General features: G+C 40.3%; 1 protein-coding gene across 1 annotated transcript in view; it reads left to right on the top strand.

Annotated features, from left to right (window-relative positions):
- SHISAL1 (shisa like 1) overlaps positions 1–26,378 on the top strand; it is a 294,813-nt gene that overhangs the window by 120,176 nt on the left and 148,259 nt on the right. The window contains exon 2 of the mRNA XM_054037973.1: positions 9,720–9,869. The gene's annotated coding sequence lies outside the window, so the exon portion shown is untranslated. The remainder of the gene's footprint in view (positions 1–9,719; positions 9,870–26,378) is intronic.

Genomic DNA, 26,378 nt, shown 5'->3' with positions numbered 1-26,378 from the left:
ATGGCAAAATCTTCCACAATTTTAATGGTCACTGTTGCAAAAACCTGATGTTGTTTGTTGTAGGCATATTCAAATCGTAAATTACTAGTACATATACATTGAGCAGTGCCGAATCCAGGAGTCATTAATACAAACATTGTTTCCTTTTTCAGTCCATGCATGTTCATGCTCCTTAGTTTCATTTTGAGATTAAACAAACTCAGAAATTCAAAACAAAACTCAGCTGAAACTGCCAAACTTTGCCTGATTTCCAGTAAAACCATATGAATCCCATGCGAGTTTCACCTGGCCTCCACCCGGCCTCCACCCAAAGCCAGAGCATGATCCCAGGATCGCATGAAATTCAGCTCATTTTGGCTGAAAGTTTCACGAACCTCATTGAACCTCTAACTCAGTTTTCTGGTATAATAACAAAATTCAGAATAACTCCTTCCAGGTTCTTTTGTAAAGTTCCGCACGGCTCCAGTTGTATAGATACTACGCTGAGGGGAGATCATATAAGTAGCTACATAGACGTGTGTAAGTGACCGAGTTTTCCTTGCTACTTGCAGTATATTTAGAAGACAGCTAAACTAATAATAGTTGAAAAATTAAACATAGATTCATTTATTTCAACATGGTTTGAGGCTAGCATTTGTCACCCAAAACCTTATGGGGATTTCTCTCTCCACTACGCTGACTAGAAACTAAAAGCAAGTATTCTGAATACATAATGCAGCACACTGTGCTGCCTGAGATTCCCACATCTTCCACCCACTCATTTTCGCACTGAGGGGCAATGGAAGATAGAAATAACTCTCTAACTCCCACACATAGAAATTGCACATTCCTGGTCAATTTATTTTTGATTGATAATAAAATCTCACCATGGAAGGTGCCTGAAAAACCCAAATAGATTTACTGAAGAAATATAAAGTACATAAGTGAGGAATTTAAGATTGTTGGAGATGTTCCCCTTAGCATCATTAGGGGTCAATGCAAGGCTGGCCTCATACTTCTAGTCTATATCCTACTCGTTACATGCAGTTGATCTATATTGTGAATTTCTTTTTTTTTCTGCTAACATGTAAAACCAAGACTGTCCGCGTCATTTGAGAACCCATATCTTTTTCCTAATGTTCTGGCCACATCCCAATGTGGAATTCCTCTCACTTGCATTCTCCAGGTAGTTTTGAATGGATATCTTATTCTGTTGAGGTGTTGCTGTGTGTTGTTAAACAGCTGCTGCATTTCCATGGTTGTGCAATGAGCACTATGTAACCTTAACAAGCTAACGTGTGTGTGGAGTGTTTGTAGAATGATCTCTAAGAACATTCAGATTAGCTGTATTTTTATATATTTAACATATTTTGTGTGACCTACTGTAGTATAAATTCATGTACTAAATGAAATATAAATCCAATATATAAATGCACACTATTCCTATGGGATTCTTACATTGTTTCTCCTGGGAGCTAAGTTACAGGAGTGTTGTAAGTTGATGTTTGTCAAGTATATTGAAATCCTTCCATTTCTATAGCTCCTTTATGGAAAGTGTTTTCAAAATAATTTTTCATTATATTTATGGTAATTTTATCCACTAGGACATTTGTAGAGTTATCATAATCAAACAAGCACAATGGACCAAATTCATGAAGCCAAAGGAGTTACACCATGAGTGAATTGGTTCCCCCCCCTTCCCTAAGAGCAGCTGTAGGGAATGTTGTATTAACACTAATATCTTTTCCGCAAATGCAACCTAGAATGTATTGATCAAACTTGAATATCCAGCCTTTATGTCCTCAAGCCTTATAGAATGCTTCAATTTTGTTGTTGTAGTCCTGTTGGTCCCAGGATATGACAGAGACAAGATAGGTTTCATAGATTCTTGGATTCCAAGGTCAGAAGGGACCATTGGGATCATTCAGTCTGACCTCCTGTACAACCCAGGCCATAGAACTTCTCCCAAATAATTCCTATCTTTTAGAAAAACATTCAGTTTTGATTTAAAAATTGTCAATGATGAGAATCCACCGCGACCCTTGCTAAATTGTTCCAATGGTTAATTAGTCCTCCTGTTAAAAATTTACGCCTTATTTCCAGTCCAAATTTGTCTAGCATCAGCTACCAGCCATTGGATGGTGTTGTACCTTTCTCTGCGAGACTGAAGATCCCATTATTAAATATTTGTTCCCAGGGCCAGATTAAGTCTCCTGTGGGCCCAGGGCTATTAGACTTTGTGGGGGCCTGTATACAAGTCTTTTTCCTAATTTAAAATAAAATGATCACAATTATGGTATCGAGGCTATTAACGTTATACTAAACTTGCCTTTTAATTAACATAAAGCCGTTCTGTGGTTACATTTCAGTCTTAAAATATGTAGAATATAGTTAAGTTAATTCAAAATAGCTTACTTCTTATCTTAGAACAGCTGTTATATTAGTTTCTTTCTGGGAGGGACTTTGGGTGCAGGAAGGGGCTCTAGACTATGGCAGAGTGTTGGGGTGCAGGAGAGGGTGAGGGGTGTGGGTTCTGGGAGGGAGTTTGGTGCAGGAGGGGATTCTGACCTGTGGCAGGAGATTGGGGTGCAAGAGGGGGTGCGAGGTGCAGGCTCCAGCCAGGAGGCACTTTCCACAGGCAGCTCCCGGCTGGTGGCACAGCAGGGCTCAGGCAGGCTGCCTGCATGCCATGGCCCCATGCCATTCCCGGAAGTGAACAGCTGCTGGCACATCTCTGAGGCCCCAGTGGGTGGGGGCGGCTCTGTGCGCTGTCCCTGCCCCTAGCACCATCCCCGCAGCTCCCATTGGCCCCCCCCTCCTGCACCCCAACCCCTTGCCCCAGGTCAGAATCCCCTCCTGCACCAAACTCCCTCCCAGAGCCTGCACCCCTCACCCTCTCCTGCACCCCAACACTCTGCCCAAGCCTGGAGCCCCTTCCTACACCCAAACTCCCTCCCAGAAAGAAACTAATATCATAGCTGTTCTAAGGTAAGAAGTAGGCTATTTTGAATTAACTATATTCTGCATATTTTAAGACTGAAATGTAACCACAGAACGGCTGTATGCTAATTAAAAGGTAAGTTTAGTATAGCATTAATAGCCTCATTGCCATAATTGTGATCATTTTGTTTTAAATTAAAATTAAATTAAATTAAATTAAAAATTCCCTTTTTATGCATCTGAGGATCTCATGAGCTTATTTGGCCAGAGTATCACCCTGTGAGCTCATGTTCAGCTGATTATGCATCACAACCCCCAAATCTTTTTCAGAGTCACTGCTTGACTCTAGAGTCCTCCATCTTATAAGTGTGGCCTAGATTCTTTGTTTCCAGAGGTATACATTTACATTTAGTCATATACAAATGCATATTGTTTGCTTGTGCCCAGTTTACCAAGATCCCTCTTAATCAGTGACCTGTCCTTTTCGTTATTTACCATTCGGTCGATTTTTGTGTCATCTGCAAACTTTATCAGTTGTGATTTAATGTTTTCTTTCAGGTCATTGATAAAGATGTTAATTAAGGGTCAAGAACCAATCCCTGTGGGACCCCACAGGAAACAGAACCGTTCAATGACAATTCCCTTGACAGTTATATTTGGAGACCTATCAGTTAGCCAGTTTGGGATCCATTTAATGTGCCCCATATTAGTTTAATATTATTCTAGCTCTTTGACTTGGTGCTGCGTGATGCTATAATTAAAAGTCTTACAGAAGTCACCAAAATAATTATCTTTATCTACGAATCTTGGAAGAAGAGCTCTATTTAAGTCTGAAAGCTTGTCCCTTCCATCAACAAAAGTTGGTCTAATAAAGATATTACCTCATCGACTTTGTCTCTCTGAATTTTGAATGGCAAAGAACAGTGTCGTTTTTCTTGATTGCTCAAAAAACAAGCAAGCTGTTCTTTAGAGATGTCATTACCAGTTTCGTTTCAGAATCCATATGCAGAGTACAGCATATTAACATCTCTATATGTAAGTTTTACTTTATTTTATGTGAACATTTGGTTTTTATAGTTCGTAAGTGGCAATATTGCAAATACACTGAGAGAGGAAGTTACTTCTCTTTATTATAAAAGAGCAGCCATCTGATTTTTGCTTTCACTTTTTCTTTCTTTTTTTTTTTTTTCAAAGGGGGAAGGGTGGAAACGGATGAATAATTCAGTTCATGTTTATGCATTAAGAGAAGTGAATCAGAACTCCAAGTGTATCCAAACATTTCCAAGATCGCTCCCACCTACACACTTTATGCGGAAAGAGCCTTTGGGTCAAAATCTGCAGGTGCTGCTCAAGGAGGAGAACAAATTGAACCTGAATTTTTATATAAGAATTTATGGATTGAAAAATTGGCCATTAACTCAAAATGAGGGCAGGATTGTGACCTGCCTTAAGACACCACATAGGGGAGTAATGGGTTGCCTTGCACCTCTTGTTCCCCTGGGAGAACTACCCACATGTGAATCACAGACAAATGGGAAGGTGCACAAATAGGCGGAGCATTGGCTCTGGTCCCAGCAGAGCTGAGCTGGCATAGAGGAGAAGAATTATTCTGCTGCTGGTATAACCCAGCTGCTGGTATAACCCAGCAGCAGATTACTTCCCCTGTGAAGCAAGAGAACAGAAATCAGGGAGGGAACTGTAGCTCCCTGGGCTGCTCTTGTGGCAGCATAGCTTGACCCCACCTGTAAGAGTGGGTTCTACATTTACAATATAGCCTTTCTCTGTGAACTTTAACCCATTTTCACCCCGACCCCACAATCCTTGTACACCTGCTCCTCCAAATAGTGCAGAAATTAGCTCAATTTAAAGTGCTTGAGAAAGATCACTCTGTCTTGGACAGGTGTACTGCGCAGGAACCCAGATGAACTAGGGGCTTGTCTACATTTGAAAATTAATTTGGATTAAGGGAGGGCATGACTTTAAAGCACAATAATTGTTTTGGACTAGGTCCCCATGTGGATACTCTTATTTTGGAATCAGAGAGAATTTTTTTCAGTGTGACTTAATCTACTTCCAAAACGGATTAAGGTAAATTGGACAAAATCAAGCATCCACTTGGGGGAGCTATCCCAGAATCGCTACTCCAATTAATTTCTCTCTGTGTGGATGAGAGCTAGGAAAATAATTGTATCCTTCTATTTTCTGAGGTGAGGGCAAGGAGGGGGAAGGGTTGTGTACTTTTGTTTTTGTTGCCTTGCTTATTTAAAAAAGAAAAATCAGATGTTGCTGTATGTGATATTCCCAAAAGGGTTAATTGTAAAAGTCAGCTCTGAGAAGTTGCTAAGCAACAATGTTCTGCCCTCAGGATCAATGATCAACCAATGGTGATTTGTTCTGCTGATGTAATGTATATAAGTTAATATTCCTTGTAGAGAATTGTGTGGGTGGAGTTCTGTGAAAACTTATCTGAACTGGTTTCTTCTGCTCCTGTAGTTTTAATTAATTCCTCCTAATAAAAGTAATTGTTTTTCTAATTATGGTCCAGTCCCTTAATAACAATTATTCCAGTATAACAAAGACACTAACTAGCAAGAGTCAATCAAAATTAGTTCATTTTTCCGATTTTTGGATCCATAACTCTTGCTGGAGATGAACTGATTAGTTTTTATTATCTAAAAGGGTAAATTATAATAAATGCACATTACTGTTGCACACAGTGTACTCTCTGGAACTGAAGGGGGTAGAGAAATGGGGAAGATAAGCAGTCCAGTAATTTAGTCTTATGAGTAAGGTTTTCCAGATCAGGCCCAAAATTTTTAAATAATTTACTAGTTCTAATGAATTGCACAGTATTTTAGAATTTAGTTATATAGAATACCCTGATTCGCATAGGTACAATTTGGATGCTTACCTGACTCCCTCAATCAAAGAATGTAGTTAATCAGTTAGTACTGATTTCATTAAAAGTGAGATTGTATATTTTCACTTAATGGCTGTTGAATTAGGTTCAAGATTATGAAATCTGGGCCCCACTCTTTGCTGAAGTCAGGAGTTACACCACATTATGCCAGTTGAAGGCCAGGGCTGGATTTAGGGGCAGGTGACTCTGGGGTGCCGGGCTTGGGGTGCTGTTTTTGTTGTTAGTGACATTTCAGTTATTCTTAAAATTAAAAACTTTCTATAAGCCTAGAGGAAACCATTTTTATTTGCTTATATATGGCATGAATAAATACAGATTTACAGATCCTTGTGTGCAAATTTATTGTCTTGTATGACAGGGATAAATCATGCATGCAAATTGTGCATCAAAGTTGTGATATGGGCTACAAATGCAATAAAAATTAAAGTATTCAAAAGTTTAACAAATGGAGTGAGGAGGGCGCTGAAGACACTCTACCTGGAGCACCATTTGGTCTAGGTCCGGCCCTGCTGAAGGTCTTGACTTTTGTGTAGCAGAAAAGAAATGTAGAGTAAAATCCTAAGCCTTTTGACTTCAATGGGGTAAGGATTTCACCCTTAATAACTAATTCTTATATTCCTCTGAAAAACCTTCAATGAGCATCACAAAACCCATTCCTGCAGCCTTGTTGCATGCAACACTTCCACTAATTTCAATGAGAGGTACATGCTCCATAGACTGCAGAATCCGGTTCAAACTTAAGCCTGCAAAATAGTCCCCTTCTTAAAGTGTTTTCTTGCCTAGTCTTTTCTGGTTAACTTCCATAAATATGCCATATTGCTCATGCTCTCTGATTAGATAAGTCCAGTTGTTATAAGATTTTGAGTTTGTAGAAGTCATTAAGCAGTTAGCCCTAGGACTACTGGCCTCCCCGTTAAAAGCAGAGATATTGAATGTCCCTTTATGTTTATTTTGCTATATTATATGTATATTCAGCCATGTTTTGAAGACTAAGTACCCTCAAATAAAATCTGAACTGATGTCTAAGTTCAAAATATTTTGATATCATCTTTGTTTGCATGTCACACGTTTTCATACATCTCAGCACATCCTGGGTTTGGCTGGGATAAGCAGACATGCATTTGGGAGAAGCAGGTCCTCAGAATCTCTGGAAATCAGACCCAAGGGTGTCAATTTGGGCCTCCAAATTTAGGCTTCAACCCAGCAAAGTATTTAATTACGTGCTTAACTTTAAGCACTTGGGTAGCTCCATTGGCTTTAATGTGATCTTAAAATTGCTCTGCTAGACTTGGACTTAGAACACTTCTGAAAATTTGGTTGTATATCTGTAGATGTTCACTCATCTCTAGTTAGTATCCAATAATACATGTATGTTACAGCTTCTGAGTACAACTTCAGTGTGCAGGGTAATCCTTTCAGCAAAGTCCCTTCAATATGCCAGAAGGTGGGAAGGAAGAGAAATAGATTTCCAGGAATAAGCATATTTTATGATGATTAAGGTAGAGAACAAAACTGGTTGGTACAGTGTATGGTTACAAGACACTGGACTGTTGCTAACGTCTCCACGTGAAATTCTGGCCCCATCAAAATCAATTGGAGTTTTGCCATTGACTTCAATGGGGTTAGTATTTCTGTCTCTCCGAATCGTTTGTTCTTATATTTCTGCTGCTAGTCCTTGTAAAATGTTCATATAAATTCCCCATCCCCCCACCCTCTCTTTTTTTGGTACTGCTGTTCTGTCTGCATCTCTTTCTCTGAGTGTTTTGATAGTGACTATACCACTTTTTTCCACCGGAGACTGGCCCTTATCTCTTTATTTAGTTTTAAAGACAAATTCAATGTGCTCTATTGTGTGCATGAAAATTACAGTTTTTGTAACACATGTACAATAATTAAATTGTTCCCACCCTGTCAAAATATAAGTCCTTGACTAGTGCCTTTAGGTCATCCGGTGTGGATCCATTAATGTGCAGCAATAGAGCACTGAGCCTTGGCTTGCAGCTAAACACAGTTTTAATCACCTTTTATTAGAACACCTCCCTTTGGCATAGAACTGCTTAGCACAGGGGATTGGTAATGAGATGCCTTTTGCGGCGATATGCTGGAAGGGGCTCCTGAGAGTATCTTGTTAAAATTCCACTGTAATTTGAAGGGAGGTGTGGTTGGGGGATAGGGGAGATTTCTGTGCCTTGACTGGAGAGCAACCCCTTTTCTGGAGATTATTTAATCATTCTTCCCAAGGATGATTTATCTCTGGGCTCATAAAAATATTTCTGAAAAGCAAATGTTTTGCCTGTAAAATACACTAGATTGTGCAAAGTATCAGGTAATTTGCTGTTAAAGAAATCCCAAGGGAAGGAACCCAGTGGAAAATTTTCTAGGGGAATATATATCAGACACTCCCTAGACACAATCTCCTGCTTCATTTCTAATTCTGCAAATTGGATGGTGTGGTGCACCGTCAATATAGTTAGGGTATTTTTAAGCACTAAATATTTCCAACAAAGGACACATATATATAAATGCATTTGCCAGCTGATGATGTTTCCTTCCTTGGTCATCTTATAATGATGACATAGCATTTCTTTTAAAGTGGGAAATAAATAAATACATTACCTCATCCTCTAGCCCTGCTCTCAGCAAGTGAATAATCCCTCATATATAGATGTGTGATTATGATTTGCTGATGGCATGCCAAGCACTGTGAAAACATAGAGGCGATAGAAGGTGAAATCCTGGTTCCATTGAAGTCAGTGGCAAAACTTCCATTGACTTCAATGGGGCCAGCATTTAGTATTTCACCCATGATCCCTGCCCAAGACGCTTACAGTCTAGCAGCTAAGGGTATGTCTACACTTGCAGAGTTTTTGCACAGTCAGTTTCACCGGTGATAGTGAATTGGTGAAAGAAAAGCGCTGGTTTGTGTACTCACTTCCACGGGTGTCAGAGAGTGTTTACATTTGCAGCACTCCCATCACCGATGAGAGCAGCTCTCTAGGGCAGCTATCCCACCATGCAGCTCTCTCCAGTTTGACAATGGATCTTGTGGGAATAGGGTGACCAGACAGCAAATGTGAAAAATGGAGATGGGGGAGCCTAAATAAGAGCCTATATAAGAAAAAGACCCAAAAATCGGGACTGTCCCTATAAAATCGGGACATCTGGACACCCTATGTGGAAGGGGGGGGGGATGATTGCCGGGCATCCTGGGTCCCTGCACAGCCTCCTCTCCCCAAACACTGATCAGCGCCAGTAGCTCAGCATTGCTCCAAGCAGAGGATCGTTTGCTCCGTGATGCAGGCACTGTCACCTGGCCAGACGATAAAGGAGCACATCACCACCAAAGTATCACCAGTAAGAGCCGTACTCCTCTCGTGGAGGTGGTTTTCTTTTTGCACAAAAAGTCATTGGCAAGTGTAGACGCTCCCACGGTTTTTGCTCAAAAGAGGGACTTTTTCCGTTTCAAATGGCAAATGTAGACATGCCCTTAGATTTTAAGAAAGGAACGCTTAAAGTTAGGTCCCTAAGCCCATAAATAGGCACTTAAATAAATGGCCTAATTTCCAGAGGTGCTGAGCATCCAGCAGCTCCCATTGCTTCCCATACATTCCAATGAATAGTTATTGCAACTCATTGAAATGCACTCACGCAAATGAATATTTAACCCAGATAAAAGTTCTGTGTTTTGAACATCTTCTGTGCTTGTGCTTTTTTTTTTTTTGCATCCGCACTCAAGCATTTGAACTAAAATAAAATATACAATTTTATAAAATATATAATAACTAATACATGGAAGTATATACTAAGAACCACCCCTCTACAGTATTAGAGCTGTAGGATTCACCTTTTCTGTTTGATATTTTCCTCTCTATCTGTTCAGATGTGAAAGAAAATGAAGACTAGCAGCTCGGGTGCAGAATTAAAAGCAGATCAGAATCAGCAACCTGTTTCCCATTGCATGGCCTAAATCTTCAGCTGGGAATAGGACAACAAAACCACTCCCTGAGCATGACTTGAACAGGCAGATAAGGTATTCAAGCACACTACAGAACTCTGTTCTTTTTATTACCTTTTTTTCTCTTTAATGCATTAGGATTTCTAAAGGAAACATTCTGACAATAAAAACTGGTGGTTTGCAAGTGTCTGATAGGTTAAGATGATTCACACAAGGTGGTATACTGGAGTACTACTTTTCTATAGGGCTGTAAGAAAAAGGATCATTGTAGGAATCAGTGAATACAGTACACTTGTACTGTAAATCAGAAAGAGAGAGGGGAAAAAAGAACCAGTTGGATAAATTAAGACAGTTAAAGTATGATTGATCAGTACTAGGTTAATAAGAGAGAGACTCCAACATGCCTGTCACTCATGCCTTCATAGATTTGCACAATAAGACGAATTCAGCTCTGTCACATGAAACTGAACTGTGCCTTCCAAGAAGTAGCTCTCACCTATCTCCTATATGTATGTTTCCTTTTTAAGTCATCGTCTACACACACAGGTTTTACTAAAATCAGTGTTTAAATATATTTAGTTAAGCTGTTGCAAACAGCTGCATGTACATACTTAAATTGACTTATAATGGAGACACATTGATTGAGATTTCAAATAAGCTAACTCAGTATAAACCAGCTGTAAACCTATTCAAATATGTTGACACAGGGATTTGCCTCAGTTGAACTAAGGGTTCATCTGCACTGCAGCTTGTGTAGACATGCCCTGCTAGCTATACTGTAGGTAGCTCGCTAAAAATCAAAGTGAAGACACTGAGGTATGGGCTTCAGCACTGGCTGTACAAGCCAGTCTGACCCCCCTGAGTCTGTGATCACTTGTGCAGAGGTGCTGAAGCCCACGTGGTGGTGTCCTCACTCATGGGCGATGAGTATGATAAGCAAGGGGCGGCTGTAATAGGGTTGGGCGGGTGGGGAGGTCTGGTGGGGAGGCAAGCAGCAGGTGAGTGAGCAGAAAGCAGGCGGGGGAGGAAGTGAGCAGAGGGGGGAAACTCACAGTGGGGGGTGAAGAGGTGAGTGGCAAGTCAGCAATGGGCGGGAGCAGGGCCTGGGGCAAAGCAGGGGTGAAGTGTGGGCGGAACTGTGGGCGGAAGAGTTGGGACAAGGAGCTAGCCTCCCACAGGGGAAGTTTCATCCACTGCCCATGTCCTCACCTCTGTTTTTAGCAAGCTACCTAGAGTACAGCTATCATGGGTAATGTCTACACAAGCTGCCATGCCCTCACCTGCTATGTAGATGTACCCTAAGTCCATATAAAAAAAAAATTGTGAAACCTTGTGTGTGCAGACAAGATCTATATTATATTGATTTATTTTAATCTGGAGCTCTTCTGGCATAATCTGCTGAATGGCCGGCATAATTGTACAACTGCAATGTTACGCATCAATGTGAATTTTTGGTCTTGTTATGAATTTGACTGGAAATTTTTTCTGGAATGGCCTACCCGTTTTCCTTGCAGTGGGATTTAACCCACATATTTGTCGTCCAGGGTTTGTTTTGAAATTAATCTTATTAATTTATTCCAAACAGGATATCACTGTAAATTTTGTCCTACAAAAAATTGTATGGGTTCCTCTCATCAGTAATTATATTCCTAACAGATGTGTCTGGCTGTATAGTACATGATTTATGGACACACGAACAAGAAATATTGAATCCCATCATGACAAATGGCCATGTACTGTATAGCCAAGCAGTTCTGTTAGGAATTCCATCATATATAGAATATTTGTCCTTCTAGGAATTTATGATTTAGGCTGTCCAGGAGTTTGTCCTGATTAAATAATAAGATTAGTTCTAGGATTGTAGACCCAAATGTTTGTCCTCTTGGAAATCCTAATCCCAAAGATTAATTCTGTGGCATATGTTTGTACGTTAGTGAGTTGTTTGTTTTCTTGCCAGGAATTCAGTATGTATACAATTTTTTAAGGGTCATACTCATTTTGGCTGGGATTGTCAAAGGCCCAAGAGAATTAGATACCCAAATTCCAGTGAAATCCATTGGAATTTGGGTACCTCTCTCCCCCAGGCATGTCTGAAAATTTTAGCCTTCAAAAATATGAGGGATTTAAACCTGTAGCTACCTACAAATTCCTCATTGATATTATTGCTGCATACCATGGCCACTCAGAACGTCACTGGTATGGGAATAGAACTGATATTGTTCCTGGGTAAAATAGTAAAGTGGCTGATGTTGGACTTAATTAATAAAAGAATTACAGGAGGGTAATAAAATCCAATCAACATGGATTTATGGAAAATAGATCCTGCCAAATTAGCTTGATATCTTTTTTTTTTTTTTTATGATGAGATTATAAATTTGGTTGGTAAATGTAACAGTGTTGATGTAATATACTTAGACTTCTGTAAGACATTTGATTTGGTGCTGCATGACATTTTAATTAAAAAACTGGAATAATACAAAATTAACATTAAATGAATTAAATACTGGTGGGCTGACAGATATAAAAATGTAATTGTAATTGGGGAATCATCAAGAGAATGTGGGATCTAGCCGGGATCAGTTCTTAACCCTACACTGTTAATCATTTTTATGATGACCAAGAAGGAAACAAAGTGATTGCTGAGCAAAGTTTGCAGATGACACAAAGATTAGGGGAGTGGTAAATAATGAAGAGGATAGGTCCCTGATGGAGAGTAATCTGGATCTCTTGGTGAGCAGGGCACAAGCAGATTCTGTACTTTACTATGACCAGTTGTAAATGTATGCATCTAGGAATAAAGAATCCAGGCTATACTTACAGAAAGGGAAACTATCCTGGGAAGCAGTGACTCTTAAAAAGATTTAGGGGTCATGGTGGATAAGCAGCTGAACATGAGCTCCCAGTGTGATGCTGTGGCAAAAAGGGCTACTGTGATTCTTGGATGTTGTGACAGAGTGCTGGGAATCTACAGCTGACCCAGCACTCTGGTCATCATGTTACCAGCTATTACCCCCCTGGAATGAATTTAACTGGGGGCAGGGATAAATGTTCAATGGCTTAATTAGACAGGAGGCTGATGAGCTTATGAAATCAATCAACTGGGAACTGATAAAGAACAGGAAGAAAATGCAAAAGTGGGGAGGCTGGCAGGGATCAGGGGGATACAGGATCTCAGGATGGTGGATTAAGGGGGGAATTTACTTCCAACTGTATGCTGTTGCACAAAGCTGTACTGGAGGATTGGTGGAGGTCACCCAATAAATAACATATGGGTGCTAAAAAACTCATAAGCATCCGGCCTGTTTGTGGTGGTCCAAAGGGTGGAGAAGGAAGCCTGTTAACAGATCTCGACTAAAAGTAAGGAGGCTATGACCTATGTACTTGGCACTGGTGGGACTGCTGCTGGAATACTGTGTCTGCAGTTCAAGAAGGAAGTTGGTAAATTGGAGAGGGTTCAGAGAGGAGCCATAAGAATAATTAAAGAACTAGCCAACCTGCTTTATAGCGATAGACTCAGAGATCTCAGTCTATTTAGCTTAACAAAGAGATGGTTATGGGGTGACTTGATCACAGTCTATAAGTACCTACATGGGGAATAGAAATTTGAAAATGGTCTCTTCCCAATGTAGCAAAGAAAAATATAACAAGATCTAACACTGGAAATTGAAGCTAAACAAATTTAGACTGGAAATGAAGTGCACATTTTTAACAGTGAGGGTAATTAACCATTGACATAACTTACTATGGGTAAATAATAAATAAAGATTGGATGTTTTTCTAAAAGATACACTTTAGTAGTTCAAACAGGAATTATTTTGGGGCAGTTCTATGGCTTGTGTTATGCAGCAAGTCAGACTAGAAGATCTAGGTGATCCCTTCTGGCTTTAGACTTTATGAACTCAGATTCTTCTTGTTCTATATGCAGACGCTTCTAATATCGAAGCTAGAGAAGAATGTCTATTAGCTGTTCGTACCAAGGCCTATAACTCACACAGTTGATCCCATTCTGATTGTAACCAGTAGAGAGCAGTGACACACATACATGCTGACCAGTGTATTAAAGAAGAGTAAGTAAGAATTGCATTCCTTACTTCATAATGCTAAAGGCTGGTGAACATTTAATGAGGTATAAAAACACTTTTTAATAATATATGGCTTATTATATTACTTACTAATGTCCACTAAACTTGATCACATGCCTTCTCATTAGTATGCTTGAGTTTTTGACCTTTCTGGCAATTTGCCTTCATTTGTAGATATCTGTTTTATTGTAGCTGAAACTCAAAAACAACAATAACTTTTTGAAGGGGAAAAAAGTTCTAACACATGCGCAAGGTGTAACACTGGTGTAAATCTGCCATAGCTCCATTGACTGCGCCATGGAGGCATGCCAGTTTACATCTACTAAAATCTGGCTCAATATATGTATTTGCAGTATAATGTGAATGTATGCATCTCAGAGTTCTTTGACAAGATCGTAGAATGAAAACTTTGACAGGGCCTGAGGATTGTGGTGAGTGCTTTCTTCAAAATCACTTTGATAAATATAGCCCCAGTAAAATATTCAAATGGATACAAGTGTGCTTGACAAACAGAATAGCCAAAGCTAAAGAAATACAGGATCATAGCATTCAGAGGGGGAAAAGACTTATCTTGAAAATGGAGTCCATATTCCTGCAAGGCAGGATGCAGTCAGATAATTTTAATTTTGGTGTTTCCTAACTTTTGAGTGCTTTATTTTGTAATCTTTATAACGTGGTTTTATTGGGTATAAATGCCTTTTTTAAAAAAAAAAGCAAAAGAAGAAAACAGGAATTCTATCACGTGGCATCATATTGATGCTCACATGGTCATCAGCAGGGTTGAAATTTTTTGATCCATAACCCATACCTCTGACACCGGAGCTACGGGAGTAACAACTAGCAATAGAAGTTTGTCATCCTCTCTGGGGACCAGCACTAGAGGGGACTGAGAGATACACCGTGCCAGTTTCATGGATGTTTGTTGTCAGCAGAGAAATTATGAGACTTGAGAATCCTAACTTCCACTCCAGGCTCTAGAGGAGAGCCTGGCTTTTGCTGAGGTCTAAATTTGACCCCTTCTGCTGTCCCTAATAACTTGTCCCTGTCCTAGACCTGTCTCCACTTCACGCCTGACTTCTCATACTAGTCCCAGTCTCCACTTCTCTGGCTCCCAGTTCCAATCTCCCTCACCACACTCCTCATCCAATCGCAGGCTCCTTCCCCACTCTCATCCTGGCTCTTTGCCAAGCCGTTCCCACTCTCTCTTTCTCCTTCCTCTTCCCAACAGCTTCCAGTCCCAGTCTCCATCCCTCCCCAGACTCTTTGTCTCAATTTTCTGCTCCCCACCTTCATCCTCCTGGCTCTTGTGCCTTCTGCATTTAAGTCAGGCCATTTTCTCTTCCACACTGCCTGTGCCCCTATAAAGGGGATCATTCAGAGAACAGGAGAGACAGGGTCACTGTTCTGCCAAGCACATCTATCACAGGGAAAGTTCTGCTTAGCCCCTGCAGCCCTGGGCTGGACCATGCTCAGTATAGAAGGAATCTTTCAAGATTTTCACTGTGAAGTTGTAACAAGACTCTCTTGAGCGTGCAGGTAAACTGAGATTTTTTCCCCCAAAGTTTATAAAGTGGCAAAACTTGGGCAAATATTCATGGGACCAACAAAGGGCATATCCCTGACAAATTTCAAATCCCTAGTCCAAGGCAAAGAGGTGCTAGAACTTCTCAAAGCACCAGCTGTAAGAATTTTTTTTAACTTGGCAAAACAATGTATTTTTCCTTAATCCCATTTTCAGAAATGGTTGGACTGTTTTGGCTGAAATGTTAAAAAACAAAATTGCAGCCTAAGGCAGACCTCCTTTGTAGAAAATTGCAGCTCAAAATGGTTAAAATTTGGCAGTTATAAGCAACTGAAAACAGGCTCTTAAAATGGGAAGTGTCGGAGAATCCTAGTAATAGGCAGAGCTACTGGCTCTGCATATGATAATAAAACATACTATCTCCCTTTCAGACAACTTACTTAAGTCTTTTACACCTTTTTTTTTTAAAAAAAAAAAAGAGAGAGACAGATTCCTGAAGATTTTCTACTGAAAAAAGAACATAATAAAGCAAAGCTATAAATGCATTCACAATATTCATAGTGACTGAAAATGAACTGTTCAATAGAGATTCATGATATTCTAAAATGATCTTTGCTTCCTCAGTCAAGTCAACAGTATACATTTTTTCTAATGAAATATGTGACCTTAAACTTGTGACAAAGATTTTTATTTAAATCTTAGATTTATAGCCGCTTTGAGTTGATAATATCGCCCCTGAATCCCCCTGCTGGGCTCCAGGACTGTAAGGCACCTTGTCACCCACTGCCTACAGCGAGAGAGAGTTTTGTGATAGCTGGGTATCAGCTCCCCAGCATCACCAATCTTTCAGACACTCGAGCTGTGTCAGCCCTAACTTCGTCTGGCAGGTTATCAGTAGGTGCATCCCAGTCTGAGTCCCTTTGAATCGTTCCCCTGAGATATCCAGTCCCTGCCACTGGCTACTCAGACATTTCAGATCCTCTGCCCCCAAAGCTGCAGTGTACCCCAGTTTACCAGTTTTGCCTTAAACCTGTAAACCATGCAGCACTTGTGAGCACTTTAATAAAATGAAAGCAGGTTTATTTAAGAAAGAATAAAGAGGTAACTAGAAGTGAGAGAAAGTGATGGGAACAACTGCTTACAACACACAACAAAATCATAAAATGTGAACCTAGGTCTACATTTATCAATACTTACCTTTCCTATCTAATAAAGTAGGCTCCCCCGCATCCCACCCCCAAGTTCAGTCTCTTGCAGAGCTGTCTTCTTTCACAAGAACTAGGATCCAAATGTTCATGAGAGCCCCATTCCTCTCCTTAAGTGTTTCCTCAGCAAATGGCTGCAGAGTGCCTTTCTCTACATTTTGTTACACTGCAACAATCTTTTGAGACAGTCTTTCATAGCCAGAAGGATCTCCTGCCTGCTATAATGCTCCTTTTCACCTTCAAGTAGTTTCAATCATTCGCAGTTGTCCTTGATGGTTTTCCATTAACTGTTCTGGGATGTGGCAAGAGTAGAGACAGTGGAATCTTGCATTACGTTTCCAGTTGACATGGGAGGGGTGCGTGTCAAGTCCCTCCTGCTTGAGTAGATCATCACTGAGACATTTTATCCTCCCAGTGACTGATTTCTACTCCAAGTCCATAAAGCAAACTTTCAATAAAAAGACATTATTCTTTAAATATTACCCACACATACATCTCACAATGATTGAGTCTTGACAAGTTACAAGCTTTCTCTAGGTTCCTGTATAATTAGAAAGACCAAAAAAGAATTTGAAGAACAGCTATCCAAAGACTCAAAAAGTAATAGCAAAAAAAAAAGGAAGTACATCAGAAGCAGGAAGCCTGCTAAACAACCAGTGGGCCACTGGACAATCGAGATGCTAAAGGAGCACTCAATGGTCTTTGGACAATAAGGCCATTGTGGAGAAACTAAATGAATTCTTTGCATCAGTCTTCACTGTTGAGGATGTGAGGGAGATTCCAAAACCTGAGCCATTCTTTTTACGTGACAAATCTAAGGAACTGTCCCAGATTGAGGTGTCATTAGAGGAGGTTTTGGGACAAATTGATAAACTAAACAGTAATAAGTCACCAGGACCAGATGGTATTCACCCAAGAGTTCTGAAGGAACTCAAATGTGAAATTGCACAACTACTAACTGTAGTTTGTAACCTATCATTTAAATCAGCTTCTGTACCAAATGACTGGAGGATAGCTAATATGATGCCAATTTTTAAAAAGGGTTCCAGAGGTGACCCCGACAATTACAGACTGGTAAGCCTGACTTCAGTACCAGGCAAACTGGTTGAAATGATAATAAAGAACAAAATTGTCAGACACATAGATGAACATAATTTGTTGGGGAATAGTCAACATGGTTTTTGTAAAGGGAAATCATGCTTCACCAATCTACTAGAATTCTTTGAGGGGGGTCAACAAGCATGTGGACAAGGTGGATCCAGTGGATATAGTGTATTTAGATTTTCAGAAAGCCTTTGATAAGATCCTTCACCAAAGGCTCTTAAGCAAAGTAAGCTGTCATGAGATAAGAGGGAAGGTCCTTCCCTGGAGTGGTAACTGGTTAAAAAATAGGAAACAAAGGGTAGGAATAAATGATCAGTTTTCAGAATGGAGAAAGGTAAATAATGGTGTCTCCAAGGGGTCTGTACTGGGCCCAATCCTATTCAATATATTCATAAATGTCTATTCAGAACTATCTGGAAAAAGTGGTAAACAGTGAGGTGGCAAAATTTGCAGATGATACAAAATTACTCAAGATAGCTAAGTCCCAGGCAAACTTCGAAGATATGCAAAAGGATCTCTCAAAACTAGGTGACTGGGCAACAAAATGGCAGATGAAATTCAGCGTCGATAAATGAAAAGTAATGCACAATGGAAAACATAATCCCAACTATACATATAAAATGATGGGATTTAAATTAGCTGTTACCACTCAAGAAAGATCTTGAAGTCATTGTGGATAGTTCTCTGAAAACATCCACTCAATGTGCAGTGGCAGTCAAAAAAGCAAACAGAATGTTGGAAATCATTAAGAAAGGGATAGATAATAAGATAGAAAATATCATATTGCCTCTATATAAATCCATGGTACACCCACATCTTGAATACTGCATGCAGATGTGGTTGCCCTGTCTCAAAAAAGATATATTGGATTGGAAAAGGTTCAGAAAAGGGCAACACAAATGATTAGGGGTATGGAACGGCTGCCATATGAGGAGAGATTAATAAGACTGGGACTTTTCAGCTTGGAAAAAAGATGACTAAGGGGGGGGGATAGGATAGAGGTCTACAAAATCATGACTGGTGTGGAGAAAGTAAATAAGGAAGTGTTGTTTACTCCTTCTCATAACACAAGAAGTAGGGGTCACAAAATGAAATTAATAGGTAGCAGGTTTAAAACAAAAGGAAGTATTTTTTTCACACAACGCAGAGTCAACCTGTGGAACTCCTTGCCAGAGGATGTTGTAAAGGCCAAGACTATAACAGGGTTCAAAAAAGAGCTAAATAAATTTATGGAGGCTAGGTCCATCAATGGCTATTAGCCAGGATCGGCAGGGATGGTATCCCTAGCCTCTGTTTGCCACAAACTGGGAATGGGCGTTAGGGATGGATCACTTGATGATTACCTGTTCTGTTCATTCCCTCTGGGGCACCTGGCATTGGCCACTGTCAGAAGACAGGATATTGGGCTAGATGGACCTTTAGTCTGACTCAGTGCAGTCATTCTTATGTTCTTACATGTTACTCCTTATGGATAAATATCCTGTAAGCCCTGTGTTTGGTGTAGTCAGTTTGTCAGGAGTGAGGTGACAATAGTTTGTAAAGAACAGGGGACACTCTGCCAGTGAGTGTCTGTCTGTCTGTCTGTCTGTCTCTTTCTCTCTCACTCACTCACTCACTCACACACCATTGCCTTCTAGAATGGTCTCTCTGTTTCAGAAAAGCCTGTCCCCCTGCAATTTTGTTTTCATTCTGTCAGCCTCCAGTTCTTTCTCTCCTCAGTTGCTTCTCACTCCAAAGCCATTTTCTTTACACTCAAGCTTCTATGTGGCACATATCCAGCTGCTTCTGGGCACACACATCTACTCCCTGCCCTTTTCTTTTGCTTTTTAACATCTTCTCTCTTTCCTCATTTTCTTCCTCACACACGAGCCCTACTTTGTGCCCCTAACACTTCTCCTGCGGTTTCAGTCCTGCTCTTTGTTCATTACAACATTTGCCATGTTGCTTATTGCTGCTGCTACTCACTATATAACGCTGCGGAGCTCATGAGTAAAAAAAAGTAAGATGCTTTGTGATGGCATATAGGGTTCTTCACATTATCTTGGAGAACATGAGTCCCAAAACATTTTGATTGGGCTTATATTTTGTTGTTTTTGAGGGAGGTGGATGAGAGATTTTCTTTTATTTAAGCTTTGGTTCTGTGACTTAAATTTCAAAAACAAAAATGGGTTTGGGTTTTTTCATTGCCACATGTTCTCCCATCTCTGCTTGTATCTAATCTAATCTCACTATATACAGCATTTATCATCCTGGTATCTGCATGTTTAAAGAGACTCACTGTATGCAAGTCTAATGAACAATGATTGGTTCTTTCAGACAGTCATTTAATCCATAGGAAATTGTGTCTCAGTTGTCACTGCAGGAATGTGAAAGCAAAATGTACATTAAAGAAAAACTAATTCAGAACAGATCTTTGGAACCCTCCACTCACACAGAATCTTCACAAAGACAGAAAAGGCATCCACACAGTAATACCAAACAAATTTAATAGGATTGGTATAATGTAATTAATACCAAATGAGGTACTAATATTTACAAGACACCCTCAGCAAAACAGGAACACTACAATAGGTGGCTAATAATTTTTTGTTCCTTTGGAGAGTAGCAAATGGAACCATGAGAAACTCATTTACTCTTATGTTGTTATATTCTCTAATTCTGTTAGATTTCCTGTATAAGTTAGTAATCATGTTCGTTTTGTATACAATAAAATGGGATCACGATGATAGAATTTTGCACTTGCCTAAAAGAGAGGAACCAGATGCATAAATGAGGTTTTATGTGAGGGATTTAATGGAATCTTTGGGAATGAAGTTCTTAAAATGAATAACAATTAACAGCCTTTACTTGTCATGCACACGCAGACACACAGTTTCTCTATTCTTCTTTTGCCAAGTGTATAAAGATTTAGAACATTATTCTATTTCAAGCAAGAAAACTCTCGGATTGATTATTATTCTGAATTTTTAATTTGAACTCCGGAGTACCGCTGTATGAGAAAAGAGCAGGTTTTTAGTACTCACTGTGCTATGTCCATGCAAATAGTAAGAGGGTCATTGCTCAAAATGTTACCTAATTATTTTTGAGGGCATGGTTCATATATATTGAATCTTCCACTGTCATAGATGGTTTGTCCAAAAGTAATTTAAGAAAAAAGACTTAAATAAACAATTTTAACATACATTTGTGATTTGGATCCTAAAGGATCCTAAAGCACATTGCAAGTGATTCGATGTAGGAATTAACTCACTCACCACTAGGAATGGAGTGCAGCAACTGTTTAACAGCACACTGCAGCACAAGACCAATGGATCTCAACCTTTTCTGTAATGTGACCTCACCTTACAACAGAAATAAATTCAGGACCCCTCTCGCCTCTGGCCATAAAAAGGGAGGGTAACCATGATCCCCCTGGAGCTATTCATGACCACCTTGGGTGTTGAGAACCCATGAATTGGACAACAGATTATAGCAGGCTGAGGGGACGGTTATCCAGTTAAACCACAACTGGACATGTGGAGCTTAGGTGAACATGAGATTTGGTGAGGATACCAAAATTAATTAGGCTGAAAAAAGAAAAAAAAAAAAAAAAAAAAGGCCAAGGATATTCTTAATGGTGACCACAAGTGACTAGGGCCTTGATTTTCTATCTCATGCAAAAGACAGCACTTCTTGTTGCCCATTGTCCCTTAATAGCCTGCTGAGTCATTGTTTAAAACTGATTCAAAGGGAAAACTGTCACCTGCTGAATCATTAACACATTTTCCACAGTAGTTGGGTATTCCCTAGAGGTCTCCCATCCAAGCACTGACTAGGTCTGACCTTGATTTGCTTACTAGATCTGAGGACAGCTCAGTCTGAGGTAATGTGTAATTACACATGCACATCAGGAGGAGAATATTCTTGTTCAGCTCCCAGAGAGAACATTTTTTTAGAAAAAGGATAAGACTCAAGCACCCAGACTGTCTGTAAGGCCCTACCTACATTACTGAAATCTTCTAAAAATCTCTTGCCATTGCTAACATGAGTTCAGCCCCCATTGCGTTTAGCAATGGTGTGAGCCAAGTGCGTGGACCACTGGGTTTTCAATTGCACTGTGTCACTTATAGCTGCTCTGTGTAGACAGGGACATATTCATCTAAAACAACAGATTCATAGATTCATAGATTCTAGGACTGGAAGGGACCTCGAGAGGTCATCGAGTCCAGTCCCCTGCTCGCATGGCAGGACCAAATACTGTCTAGACCATCCCTGATAGACATTTATCTAACCTACTCTTAAATATCTCCAGAGATGGAGATTCCACAACCTCCCTAGGCAATTTATTCCAGTGTTTAACCACCCTGACAGTTAGGAACTTTTTCCTAATGTCCAACCTAGACCTCCCTTGCTGCAGTTTAAGCCCATTGCTTCTTGTTCTATCCTTAGAGGTTAAGGTGAACAAGTTTTCTCCCTCCTCCTTATGACACCCTTTTAAATACCTGAAAACTGCTATCATGTCCCCTCTCAGTCTTCTCTTTTCCAAACTAAACAAACCCAATTCTTTCAGCCTTCCTTCATAGGTCATGTTCTCAAGACCTTTAATCATTCTTGTTGCTCTTCTCTGGACCCTTTCCAATTTCTCCACATCTTTCTTGAAATGCAGTGCCCAGAACTGGACACAATACTCCAGCTGAGGCCTAACCAGAGCAGAGTAGAACAGAAGAATGACTTCTCGTGTCTTGCTCACAATACACCTGTTAATACATCCCAGAATCATGTTTGCTTTTTTTGCAACAGTATCACACTCTTGACTCATATTTAGCTTGTGGTCCACTATAACCCCTAGATCCCTTTCTGCCGTACTCCTTCCTAGACAGTCTCTTCCCATTCTGTATGTGTGAAACTGATTTTCTTCCTAAGTGGAGCACTTTGCATTTGTCTTTGTTAAACTTCATCCTGTTTAACTCAGACCATTTCTCCAATTTGTCCAGATCATTTTGAATTATGACCCTGTCCCCAAAGCAGTTGCAATCTCTCCCAGTTTGGTATCATCCGCAAACTTAATAAGCGTACTTTCTATGCCAATATCTAAGTTGTTAATGAAGATATTGAACAGAGCCGGTCCCAAAACAGATCCCTGCGGAACCCCACTCGTTATGCCTTTCCAGCAGGATTGGGAACCATTAATAACAACTCTCTGAGTACGGTTATCCAGCCAGTTATGCACCCACCTTATAGTAGCCCCATCTAAATTGTATTTGCCTAGTTTATTGATAAGAATATCATGCGAGACCGTATCAAATGCCTTACTAAAGTCTAGGTATACCACATCCACAGCTTCTCCCTTATCCACAAGACTCGTTATCCTATCAAAGAAAGCTATCAGATTGGTTTGACATGATTTTTTCTTTACAGATCCATGTTGGCTGTTCCCTATCACCTTACCACCTTCCAAGTGTTTGCAGATGATTTCCTTAATTACTTGCTCCATTATCTTCCCTGGGACAGAAGTTAAACTAACTGGTCTGTAGTTTCCTGGGTTGTTTTTATTTCCCTTTTTATAGATGGGCAGTATATTTGCCCTTTCCCACTCTTCTGGAATCTCTCCCGTCTCCCATGATTTTCCAAAGATAATAGCTAGAGGCTCAGATACCTCCTCTATTAGCTCCTTGAGTATTCTAGGATGCATTTCATCAGGCCCTGGTGACTTGCAGGCATCTAACTTTTCTAAGTGATTTTTAACTTGTTCTTTTTTTATTTTATCGGCTAAACCTACTCCCTTCCCATTAGCATTCACTATGTTAGGCATTCCTTCAGACTTCTCGGTGAAGACCGAAACAAAGAAGTCATTAAGCATCTCTGCCATTTCCAAGTTTCCTGTTACTGTTTCTCCCTCTTCACTAAGCAGTGGGCCTACTCTGGCTTTGGTCTTCCTCTTGCTTCTAATGTATTGATAAAAAGTCTTCTTGTTTCCCTTTATTCCTGTAGCTAGTTTGAGCTCATTTTGTGCCTTTGCCTTTCTAATCTTGCCCCTGCATTCCTGTGTTGTTTGCATATATTCATCCTTTGTAATCTGTCCTAGTTTCCATTTTTTATATGACTCCTTTTTATTTTTTAGATCATGCAAGATCTCGTGGTTAAGCCAAGGTGGTCTTTTGCCACATTTTCTATCTTCCCTAACCAGCGGAATAGCTTGCTTTTGGGCCCTTCATAGTGTCCCTTTGAAAAACTGCCAACTCTCTTCAGTTGTTTTTCCCCTCAGTCTTGATTCCCATGGGACTTTACCTATCAGCTCTCTGAGCTTACCAAAATCCGCCTTCCTGAAATCCATTGTCTCTATTTTGCTGTTCTCCCTTCTACCCTTCCTTAGAATTGCAAACTCTATGATTTCATGATCACTTTCACCCAAGCAGCCTTCTACTTTCAAATTCTCAACGAGTTCCTCCATATTTGTTAAAATCAAGTCTAGAACAGCTTCCCCCCAGTAGCTTTTTCAACCTTCTGAAATAAAAAGTTGTCTGCAATGCAGTCCAAGAATTTGTTGGATAGTCTGTGCCCCGCTGTGTTATTTTCCCAACATATATCCAGATAGTTGAAGTCCCCCATCACCACCAAATCTTGGGCTTTGGATGATTTTGTTAGTTGTTTAAAAAAAAAGCCTCATCCACCTCTTCCATCTGGTTAGGTGGCCTGCAGTAGACTCCTAGCATGACATCTCCCTTGTTTTTTACCCCTTTTAGCCTAACCCAGAGACTCTCAACACTTCTGTCTCCTCTGTCCATCTCTACCTCAGTCCAAGTGTGTACATTTTTAATATATAAGGCAACACCTCCTCCCTTTTTCCCTCGTCTATCCTTCCTGAGCAAGCTGTACCCATCCATACCAACATTGCAATCATGTGTATTATCCCACCAAGTTTCAGTGATGCCAACAATGTCACAGTTGTATTTATTTATTAGCACTTCCAGTTCTTCCTGCTTATTACCCATACTTCTCGCATTTGTATATAGGCATCTAAGATACTGGTTTGATCTTTCCTCCCAGTTTTGTCCTGACCCTCCTTTCTCTCTGCCAATATAGCCCACATTCCCTCTCGTTTCCAACCTATCTCCCAGGTCTCCATGTTCCCCACTTACCTGTGGGCTTTGCTCACCTGTCCCCGTCAAACCTAGTTTAAAGCCCTCCTCACTAGGTTAGCCAGATTGAAATGTGATATATGATTGTCAAATAACTTTATATTCTGAAGTGAGCGAATGAGATTTTAACAGAAGTTACAAGTTTCACCATAAAAACAACAGGCCACGTAAGAAAATACAGTTCCCTCCAATAATCCCAGAGACCCCACAGCCTTATATAGCCCCTTCTGTGTTGTCAGAGAACAACCAGCTCTCACCTCATTGCTATTTGGAGGTGACTAGCCGGCCCACTCTCTTTTCTCTGTTCTTCAGCATGCTTAGCTTTTCAAACTCCTAAGGGAGTAATCCTGGATGGCCAGTCCTTGCTGTAGCTGGGACCTGGAAAGGTTTTTCTGGTTCCACTGCTTTAGATGCTGTTGACCATTGAATTCTGGGAGGGTTTTTTTGTCTCCTTCCTCTGAAGCATCAGGAATGGCCACAGTTGAAGATAGGACACTGGATGGGGTGGGCCAGGGCTTTGAGGTAGCACCAAGTATTCTCTGTCTCAGGTGGTTGACTGTCTGGTTCTTGCTGACATGCTCAGGGTCTAACTGATTGCCATATGTGGGGTCATGAAGGAATTTTTCCCCAGGTCTGATTGGGGGTTTTCAGCTTCCTTTGCAGTGTGTGGGATGGGGCACCTGCCAGGATTATCTGGGTGCATCTCAATCATTTCCCTGCCATTGTGTGTGTGGGGGGGGAGGGAGCCCAGGCAATGATGCACCTCAGTCCCTCCTGTTCTCTGCCTGTGGCACATAATAGTCTAATCTAGTATCATTTATTTTGGTCTCATTTCTATTAGGTGGTATAGTGTGTGGGTGGCGTAGGTGGCCTGTGATGTACAGGAGGTCAGACTAGATGATCTAGTGATCCCTTCTAGCTTTTAAGTCTACGAGCTTTTAGCTCTCTGTGGGTAACAGACTTCCTAGAGTGTGTTGTCAGAAAACATTTTCAATAAAACTGATGTGTGTCACTTGCTTATTAATCATTTTAAAGAGACAAATCTCCTCCTCTCCCCAACAGAGCATCCGAATGAGCCTTGCTGTACTGAACTGTGTCTCCTATTGCAGTAACTCAGATTTGCTTTGTCACAGGTATCATCCTGTCTCATGCCTCAAGGCCAGATTCTGCCACTTTTACTCCATTGAAGTAAGCAGAATTACTTACAGAGGAAGATGCTACTTAACATGAGTAAGGGTGGCAATCTTGCCCATTGATTTTGATAGGAGTATTTGGGGGGGAAGGTACTACTTGGTACAAATAAGGGAGGCAGAATCTGACCTTCTGTGTGTGATTGAAGAATATTGGCTTTGCACACATTTTTAAAAAGGATCAGACAATATTATTTACACAAAATCCCTGTGCACAGCAAAATGTCTGGGTTTTGTCTCGATGGCTTCTTGGATTTAGAATCCCAATGGGATGACCTATAGCCAGATCATTTTTTTAATTAAAGCGGAATGTAAATATTCCAGTAAATCTTCTGCTCTTGATTTAGAATCTTTTCCCTCACC

The sequence above is a fragment of the Malaclemys terrapin genome, chromosome 1, assembly GCF_027887155.1.
Source record: "Malaclemys terrapin pileata isolate rMalTer1 chromosome 1, rMalTer1.hap1, whole genome shotgun sequence".
NCBI lineage: Eukaryota > Metazoa > Chordata > Testudines > Emydidae > Malaclemys > Malaclemys terrapin.
This window is presented reverse-complemented; position numbering and strand designations above follow the sequence as displayed.